The 9,776-nt window shown below is 42.8% G+C and overlaps 1 long non-coding RNA gene across 1 annotated transcript in view; it reads left to right on the forward strand.

Moving 5' to 3' along the window:
- The first annotated feature begins 5,860 nt into the window (after nucleotides 1–5,860).
- Nucleotides 5,861–9,776, forward strand: part of LOC134285716 (uncharacterized) — a 279,906-nt gene continuing 275,990 nt past the window's right edge. Inside the window, exon 1 of the long non-coding RNA XR_009996574.1 lies at nucleotides 5,861–5,904. This is a non-coding gene — a long non-coding RNA (uncharacterized LOC134285716). The remainder of the gene's footprint in view (nucleotides 5,905–9,776) is intronic.

A 9,776-nucleotide genomic window follows, 5' to 3' on the forward strand; every position in this document is an offset into this window, starting at 1 on the left:
TGAACCCACGTCTCCCCAGGTTTGCTAGACAGGGCGCGTTAACCAACTCTGCCACAGAACAAGTAACAATTCTGTAAAGGAGAAAGCCAACCTGAATCCAACGCCCACCTCACCCCACGTTCTTTCCTCGCAATTCTCCATCTCCTTCGGCCCTTAGATGTCCACTTCCAACACTCTCTGAGCGTGCCTACGAACAACAGTGAGAGCATGTTATTTTGAGTGTCGAGACTGTTGCCTACCCACTGTTTCCACTCAATTTGTCCATTTCAACACTTCAGGCGTATACGTAATGTGTTGAAAATGTTGAAAACAGTCTAAAAAACAATTTATTCGAACTACAAATAATTACATTTTTGGAGATACTGTATGAAATCTTGGAAGAGGAGTGACAGTTCTAATTTTCCAAAAATAATTGTTCAACCTTGGCTTTTATCTCATATTTGAACACATGTTTTCAAATTCTGGACACCTTTTGAAAATGCTGCTCACAGGCTAAATGGTTATATTAATCGTAAGGAAAATCGTCAATCAATTCTTTAATTCTTTGGATTAAATTAAAGTGAATTCTTTAAATATGCGTATTTATAAGAAACTTCTAGAATCAAAGACATGAGTGCTAGAGCCTTTTGATCTTTGGCAATGTTCTTCAATTAAGAATATTTAAACCAAGGGTTCATCCGACTACCTATTTTATGCGTGCTTACAAAACTGTCGATGGTGAAAAGCATCTAAACACATGTTTCACGAAACGAAAATCTTTCCATAAAAATATTCAGTGGGCGAAATAAAGGATCGCTATTGTACACAACCTGCACCAAATATCTTTTCTAATAAAGTGTTTCTCATAAAAAATGGACTGTAGATGCTTATCGGCATTCATGATTATTGCGGATTATCGTGGTTTAATTACCGCCCATTTAATTCATTCGGCTTCTACACCGGGTATTTTTCAATATTTCTCCTAGTGATGAAATTTTCAAGGCATTCAATAAACGTTTCCTCTGCCACAACTTACCTTACCGGTCAGGCTAAGGCCGGGGTGGCCTCTGCTGTACATAGTAGCTGCCTCCATTCCACTCGGTCCATGGCAGTTTGTCTCCAGTTCCGCACTCTGCGTAGGGTCCGCAGATCGTCCTCCACTTGGTCGACCCACCTAGCTTGCTGCGCTCCGCGTCTTCTTGTTCCGGTTGGATGACTCTCGAGAACCATTTTAGTCGGGTTGCTATCCGACATCCTGATGACGTGACCCGTCCACCGTAGCCTCCCGATTTTCGCGGTATGGACGATGGTTGGTTCTCCCAGCAGCTGATGCAGCTCGTGGTTCATTCGCCTTCTCCAAGTCCCGTCTTTCATCTGCACTCCGCCGTAGATGGTACGCAACACCTTCCGTTCGAAAACTCCAAGGGCGCGTTGGTCCTCTGCACGTAGGGTCCATGTTTCGTGCCCATAGAGTACGACCGGTCTAATCAACGTTTTGTAGATGGTTAACTTCGTGTTACGGCGAACTTTATTCGATCGTAGAGTTCTGCGGAGTCCAAAGTAGGCACGATTTCCTGCCACAATGCGCCTCTGAATTTCTCTGCTGGTGTCGTTGTCGTCGGTCACCAGTGAGCCCAAGTACACGAATTCTTCAACCGCCTCGATTTCATCACCGTCGATATGAATTCGGGGTGGCGGGCGCGGTGATTCCTCCCTGAAGCCCTTTGCCATAATGTACTTTGTCTTCGACACATTAATGACTAATCCGATTCGCCTGGCTTCACTTTTTAGTCGGATGTACGTTTCCACCATCGTCTCAAATTTACGAGCAGTAATATCAATATCATCGGCGAAACCAAGCAGCTGAACGGACTTCGTGAAAATCGTCCCACTCGTGTTTATCCCCGCTCTCCTTATTACACCCTCCAAAGCAATGTTGAACAGCAAGCACGAAGACCATCACCTTGCCGTAACCTTCTGCGAAATTTGAAGGGACTCGAGAGTGTCCCTGATACTCGAACTACGCACATCACTCGATCCATCGTCGCCTTGATCAACCGTATCAGTTTATCCGGGAATCCGTATTCGTGCATAATCTGCCATAGCTGTTCTCGATCGATTGTATCATACGCCGATTTGAAATCGATGAACAAGTGATGTGTGGGCACGTTGTATTCGCGGCATTTCTGCAACACCTGGCGGATGGCGAACATCTGGTCCGTTGTAGCGCGTTCACCCATAAATCCAGCCGTATATTACCCCACGAACTCTCTTGCAATTGGTGATAGACGGCGGCATAAAATTTGAGAGAGTATCTTGTAGGCAGCGCTCAGTAGTGTGATCGCGCGGTAGTTCCCGCAATCCAACTTGTCGCCCTTTTTGTAGATGGGACACACAATACCTTCCATCCATTCCTCCGGTAATACTTCCTCCTGCCAAATCTTGGTAATGACCCAGTGTAGTGCCATAGACTAATTTCAAGACCTCGATGTACCAAAGAAAACGATCAAATTTTCGGTGACCAGTCCGGTACCCAATAAATATTCATAACCGTGTATTTTTTTCCGTGTAAATTGCCTTTCGTGTAAATTTTATTTAGCGTGTTACACTGATCTGACAGCTCTGACAGTAAGGGACTAAACATAAATTACGTAAAGTGAGTACCGAGGATTGTTCACAATCTGCGAACTTGACTGCGGAAAAAAATGCGACCATGACGCCGCTGGTAGTGCTCTCACCAGTGCTTCTCCACCGTATTTTAGAAGCTCGCTTGGTAGTTGATCTGCTCCAGCGGCTTTGTTGTTTTTCAACCGGCCAACCTCTTCCTCAATCTCTTGAAGGTCAGGGGCCGGAAGTCTTTCGTCCTGTGCATATACTCCTAGATCTGTTACCACGCCACCTTCGGTACTTGCAACGTCGCCATTAAGGTGTTCATCGTAATGCTGCCGCCACCTCTCGACCACCTCACGCTCGCTCGTGAGAATATTCCCGTGATTATCTCGGCACATGTCGGCTTGTGGCACAAAGCCTCTGCGCGAGCGGTTCAGCTTCTCGTAGAACTTTCGTGTGTCCTTAGCGCGGTACAGCTCTTCCATCGCTTCGCGATCTCGTTCTTCCTGCTGTCGCTTCTTCATCCGGAAGACTGAGTTTTGCCTGTTCCGCGCCTGTTTGTAACGTGCCTCATTCGTTCTCGTACGGTGTTGCAGCATTCTCGCCCATGCTGCATTCTACTCGTTTTTCAACTGTTCACATTCGCCGTCGTACCAGTCGTGTCGTTTCTGTGATTCGAAGTCGCGAAGCCTAGTGCTGTAGCCGAGGTACTACCTATGGCGGATCGGATGTCCCTCCAGCCATCTTCAAGTGTAGCTGCGCCAAGCTGCTCTTCCGTTGGTAGGGCCACTGCTATCTGCTGCGCGTAGTCTTGAGCCACTTCTACGTTACGAAGTTGCTCGATGTTGAGCCGCGGGGTTCGACTTCGACGCGTGGTGATAACTGTCGAAAGTTTTGAGCGTATGCATACAGCGACTAAGTAGTGATCCGAATCTATATTCGCACTGCGGTATGTGCGGACGTTGGTTACATCCGAGAAGAATTTACCGTTGATTAGAACGTGGTCGATTTGGTTTTCTGTTTGATGGTCGGGTGATCTCCAGGTGGCTTTGTGAATATCTTTGCGGGGGAAGAAGGTGCTTCGGACTACCATACCACGGGACGCTGCAAAGTTTACGCATCGCTGGCCGTTATCATTCGATACGGCGTGCAGGCTGTTTCGCCCGATTACCGGTCTGTACATTTCCTTCCTTCCTACCTGCGCGTTCATGTCGCCGACAACGATTTTCACGTCACGCGGCGAGCAACCATCGTATGTTTGCTCTAACTGTGCGTAGAACGCTTCTTTCTCGTTATCGGGTCTCCCTTCGTGTGGGCAGTGGACGATGATGATGCTGTAGTTGAAGAAACGGCCCTTAACTCTCAACATGCACATCCTTGCGTTGATCGGCTGCCACCCGGTCACACGTTGTCGCATCTTTCCCAACACTATAAATCCTGTTCCCAGTTCATTGGTGGTGCCACACCTTTGGTAGAAGGTAGCCGTTCGATTCCCGCTTTTCCACACTTTCTGTCCAGTCCAACAAAGTTCCTGCAATGCCACGCGATGTCGAAGTTGCGAGGATGTAGTTCGTCGTAAATTATCCAATCACATCCTGCGAATTCTAATGACTTGCAATTCCATGTTCCAAGTTTCTAATCGTAGTCCTTATTTCGTCGCGTGGGTCTTTGCCGATTGTATCGAGTCGTATTTTCTCCTATGTTATTCGCAATTGGGATTTTTACGGGTGGCTTGCAACACTCCTGTCTCGCCGGAGGGCCATCGTGCCAGTTCTGTTTAACGTCCCAACCAACACTGGCACGACCACGCTGATGGGGCTGGATCTAGCTGGGCGTGGTGCAGCGTTTCTTACTCAGCCGCTGGATGCCAGAACAGACACTCGGATCGTACCTCCTCAATCTAGCTGAAGTCAGAAGGACAACAGTGCCCAGGCTGCACTACCAGCTAAGCACACAACTCTTAGCTGGCGGTCTTTGTCATCGCTTGACCCGTGGAAGCATGAGGTAGGAACTTGTGAGGACCAGAGCTATATTGGACGCTCTCCTTATCGACTCACCGTTTTGCAGCCCACTGCTACAAGTGCTCAGCTTATTGAACGCAGTGACTCAATTTCCCCAACAGCGGAGGAAAAAAAAAAGAAAAAAAACAGTTCCTTCAGTGTTTATCCCCGGGATTCCTTCAAAGATTTATTCTGATATAGTTCTAGAGATCCTTGTAAATGAATTTCCATAATCATTTTAGGATTTAACATAAGTTCTTTTCTAAAATTTCATGAGATTGTTTTTGAGCAAACCACTTTTTGGGGCGAAAAATTCTGTGAAATCATGAAGAAGTTTCTCAAAAGAATTTCTGACAAAATTCTGGTAAGATTTTTTTTAACTTGGTTGATTCATAGTATCAACCAAGTTAAAAAAAATCTTACAATAATTTTGTCAGAAATTCTTATAAAAGAATCCATACAAGAATCCATAACAATACAAAAAACTCCTCAAAACATGTATAAAAATCTACAACAATGTACGACGATTCCCATTACGGATTCCTCTAAATATATGCTTATTTTATTCATCAAAGCATTCCTATATTTAAATTAGATCATGTTCAGGAGATCTTTATAAATATTGTTTAGGCATCCCTGGAGTAAAAGATTCTCAAGAAGTCCCGATAAGAATTTGCTCGAGTTAGGCGTGTCGAAATTTCGCTGCCGCAGGCAAAAAAGAAGCCACAAAATAGGCTCCGCATTAAAGCTTTATTATAACTGTGGTGAGACATAATAAAGATCACAGTCGTTTTGTTAGCAACCAAATCCATAGCAATATATGTCACACTTTTAATTTCGTGATTTTTCTGTTTTTTTTTCAACATAAACTTTGATTTGTGCGATTGTAGATTCTAATTTTATCGGAAAGTAACTAAATCCATAGACAACAGTCGAAAAATCTAACAAGAAGATCGAAATGTTGTAATCATCGTTTGTTGCAAGAGGCATATGTTGGTAGTAAAGAGCGAGAGCAGCAAAGCGTTTATTATTTCGGGCTACTTGAGATCGATACATTGCGAGTTACTGATGAAATTGTCTGAGTGTTTTAAACAAAGATATTAGATATACAGGTTTTTTTTGTGTTCCACAGGTTTTTCACACTCTGAACAGAACCAGATTCTTTTTTTTTTTGCTCGGACCGTGTTGTTGCTGTAATTTAGTCAATGTTGAACCTATTGACTTATTCGAATGAGTGTAATCAGTTTCGTACCTTTTAATATACACAGTGGATAACTGACACTGAGGAAGATTACAAGTGGTAGTCGAAATACGCGTATCTGTCAAAGGATAAGCAACATAGGGCGGAATTAAAAGGTACGAAACTGATTACACTCATTCGAAGAGGGTATTCTGCTTAGAGGGTTCGAAAAGTCGTTACAAGACTATTGACTTAATTTTTTTAACTATTCGTTACTGATGATGTATTTCTGTGCATAAATTTTTATGTGAATTGATTGATTATGGCCTGAGCTATAACCAGACTTTTCCAGAAAAATGAAAAAAAAACTGAAACTCAAATTACTTTTATCCCAATATTTTTAATGAAATTTTTTATAAAAAACTGCTTTCGGCTCGATAACGGCTCGTAATGTTATTTAAACCCGTTTTCAAATCCTCCAGCCTATTGCAACGCATACCGATCTCTACCTCCTAGTTGGAACCGGCCGGAATACGAGCAAGGACATCGAGGGTAAACCAAACCCAGTGAGAACTCTGGTTGCTTTGACAAACTTACTGGCGTTCATGTACGCAACATAGACACATGTTTAACATTAGCATTAGCATTTATGCAAGTCGCTCAAATTCCTAGGTGATAGGGGAACAGTGCCGAAAATGCCAAGATGGGGTAAAATGGTCCAACCCATGAAATGCTATGTTTACAATAAAGGGGCTGTCCATAAACCACGTGGTCGTTTTCTGAGAGATTCCGAACCCAATAAGAAAATGCAAGTTGATGTTACCTCTTTAAAAGCATAACAATTGAGGCTATTTATCACTGAAAACGATAAAAGTTTAAAAAAATGGCATCTTACCCCACTTTTCCACAGTCCCAGGCCGCTGTTATGAAGGTTGCCTTCTTCCCGCCCGTTACTAAAGCGCTGAGTAACTGAATGTCACCGTAGAGCTTGAAAATTTCATTTCGAATGAGTGTAATCAACGTAAATTTTGAAAATTCTCAACTGAGGGATCAAAATAAAATTCATTTTGGTGAACGATTTTTTTCGCTGACAATTTTCACTGATAAACAAAACTAGAACGTAACTCCCGATTAAACTTCCAATCACAACAAAACTTGGGTATAGTAATTAACTGGAAGGAGCAAATCTGGTGTGATGGTTAAAGCACGTGACTATCACGCCGAGGACCTGGCATCGAATCCCACTCCCGACAAACTCACACAAATTGAGTTCTTCCTTCGGAAGGGAAGTAAAGCGTGGGTCCCGAGATGAACTAGCCTAGGGCTAAAAATCTCGTTAATACAGATAAAAAATTAACTGGAATACTAACCATCTGATCATTCATTAAATCTATTTTTGCGTATGTTACCATAAATTGCTTATTTTACGATGTGCAAGAAAATACTCATGACAGGAAAAAAATAAAAATGAATGAAAAAGAGAGGCATTCAGCTGATAATGAATGTGGCGAAACACGAATGAAAAAATGGGAATGTCAATTTTCATGTTGAATCTTCGAATTTGTTACACTTTGGTAAGAGATGATTTTGTACATGTGTCACTGTTACACATTTTTGGTGTGACCCGAAACCTTTTTATCACGAGTAAGTCTTACACATTTTTCAGCAGAGAGGTTGAATTGCGTACGTTCAAAAAAAAAATTGGTTATGATATTGTTTGGCTCTGATTGATTTAAGAACTTTCTGAGAATACTACTACAAGGTAGTAGACACTCTGGAAACTAAACCGAGAAACAGGCTTTGTTCCAGTTTGAATGTTACGCTAAGAAGAATAACCAAAATAAACTATTAAAAAATAAAACCATATTGCAAGCCTGTTATGTCAAGAGATGTTTCCCATTTCGGGCAGAAGCTCAATGTTTATGTTATCCGCAAAGCAAATTGACCTGGTCTTCTATAAGCCGTTCCCAACTTCTCACGTAGCAAACATAACATCTGCATGAGTATTTTATTTGCCAAGTCATGATTCCTCACGTCACAGTCCCCTTCATTACCTAAATACCCCTTAGAGGTTTTTCTTTTATCTATTCAATTTTGCACATCGGTCAACAAAAGCGAAACTGTCGTAATTTGGCAAGGCCAGAGATGACCGCTATTCACGCTTGAGGGAATTTTCTGATTCCATGCCGCCGTCGCCGTCACCGTCACCGTCTACGGTTCCATGCGTTGACAGATAATCACACTAATTAAAAGCGTCTTTTAGTGCCGTGTCGGTTGCCGCTTGCATCACACTCACTTTTTTACGGCTTTCTTTTCTTTCTCTCCGCTTCTATCGGATCTCGGCGGGAAACTCGAGGCGAGAGTGATCATCTCTCCGTGCAGGTGACATCTTTGTTCTGATTATCTTGGACTTTTTCTTTCTTCGGTCTGATTTTTTTTCCAGCAGTGGGTGGCGACGATCGCACGACAAAGGCACTTCCGTTTGTCTTCGCTTTCAAAATTAAAAATTAAAATACTTTCAACCTCTGACCATTTGGGAACTGTTGGGGCGAGGTTAGTTTGATACCCATATAGCTACAGTTTGAAGGGCTTGAACATCCAGCATGACCATGCTGGGAGTAATGGGTTCGATTTCCAGTCGGTCTAGGAGCATTTCGTAAAATAAAGTAAAGTTTTCCTTGACTTCCTTGTGCATTGAGTATCATCGCGCCTGCCACTAGATATAAATAATCAAAATGGTCATTGACGGAGGAAGCCTTCAGTTAATAACCGTGTAAGTGTTCATAGAACACTAAGCTGAGCAGCAGGTTTGCCCTAGTTGGGACAATACGCCAAGAAGGAAAAGAAGAAGGACTAGATTGAGGCTGTAGCGGTTAGACAAATTGTCTAGAGTCCATTCTGGGTTCATCACATGTATTGCCGAAAAAACGTTCCTACCCACATTCAATCGTAATAGCCTTGCCACTAACAACATCCAGCTTCCCGTGATGCAAATGCAATGAAGCGAGTAGTAAAATGTCTCTTTCAACTCCTACTAGTACCAAAGTTTTTAGGTTGCCAATGATATGAAAATAAAAAAAAAACAGAAATTAAAAAATAGTGTATAGACTCTATAGAATTATCATGTGTTTAAATACAAATAAATAAAAACAAAAAAAATAAATAAAAAAAATAGAAAAAAAACATTGAAAACCATTAACAAAAGCAAAACAAATGGATAGGGAAAATGTTATGAACAGTAAATTGAAAATTGAAAGTTGAAAATTTTCAAATCAAAAATTAAAACTGAAACTAAAATATTTAAAATTATTATCAAGCAAACTCTCGAGTTCCTATCGATCTCAGTTTCAAAATCACTCAAATCTTCACACTTTCTTCCATCCGGCAATCCGAAGGATCATTAGTCAGCAATCAATTTCGCCACCCCAAAGCAATTGCGTTGGATCCAATGTTGGTCAACAAATTCACTCTCACTTGACAAACAATATCTCCCAGCTCACTGCTGCTGCTTCTGCTGCTGGCAGTGTAATCAATTCAAACACCACACCGGACGATGATGATGTGATGCAGTCAATGCATACAAACAACGGCAGGCGAGTGAGCTGCGTTCCGGTACAAGACCCCATCGAGGATGCGGCAGCGCGGCGGCGAGGCGGCACGGCGGCGATGATGCCTCCACAACAGTTGTTTGCATGCTGCCGGCAAACCACACCACGAATCATTTGTTTTACATCGGCGATGGGGGCACTCCGAAATTCCGTCTCCGAAACGGCAATGTTTGCTCGCCGTGCATGGAAACAAAACACAATTTCCCATCGAATGAAGGCAGGAAAAAAGCGACGATGATGGACTTTAAGGCTGCACACACTCTCCTCGATGCGGCACCTCTTTTCTCATTGAACGAAAATTTTGAATCTCCACCCATCCGGGCGGGCCAGGGTGTTTTGCATTGGACGGACATGGGGGCACGCAAAATCCGGATCGGTGTGATGATGGCACTTTCGAAA

Source organism: Aedes albopictus, chromosome 1, assembly GCF_035046485.1.
Source record: "Aedes albopictus strain Foshan chromosome 1, AalbF5, whole genome shotgun sequence".
Classification (NCBI taxonomy): Eukaryota; Metazoa; Arthropoda; class Insecta; order Diptera; family Culicidae; genus Aedes; species Aedes albopictus.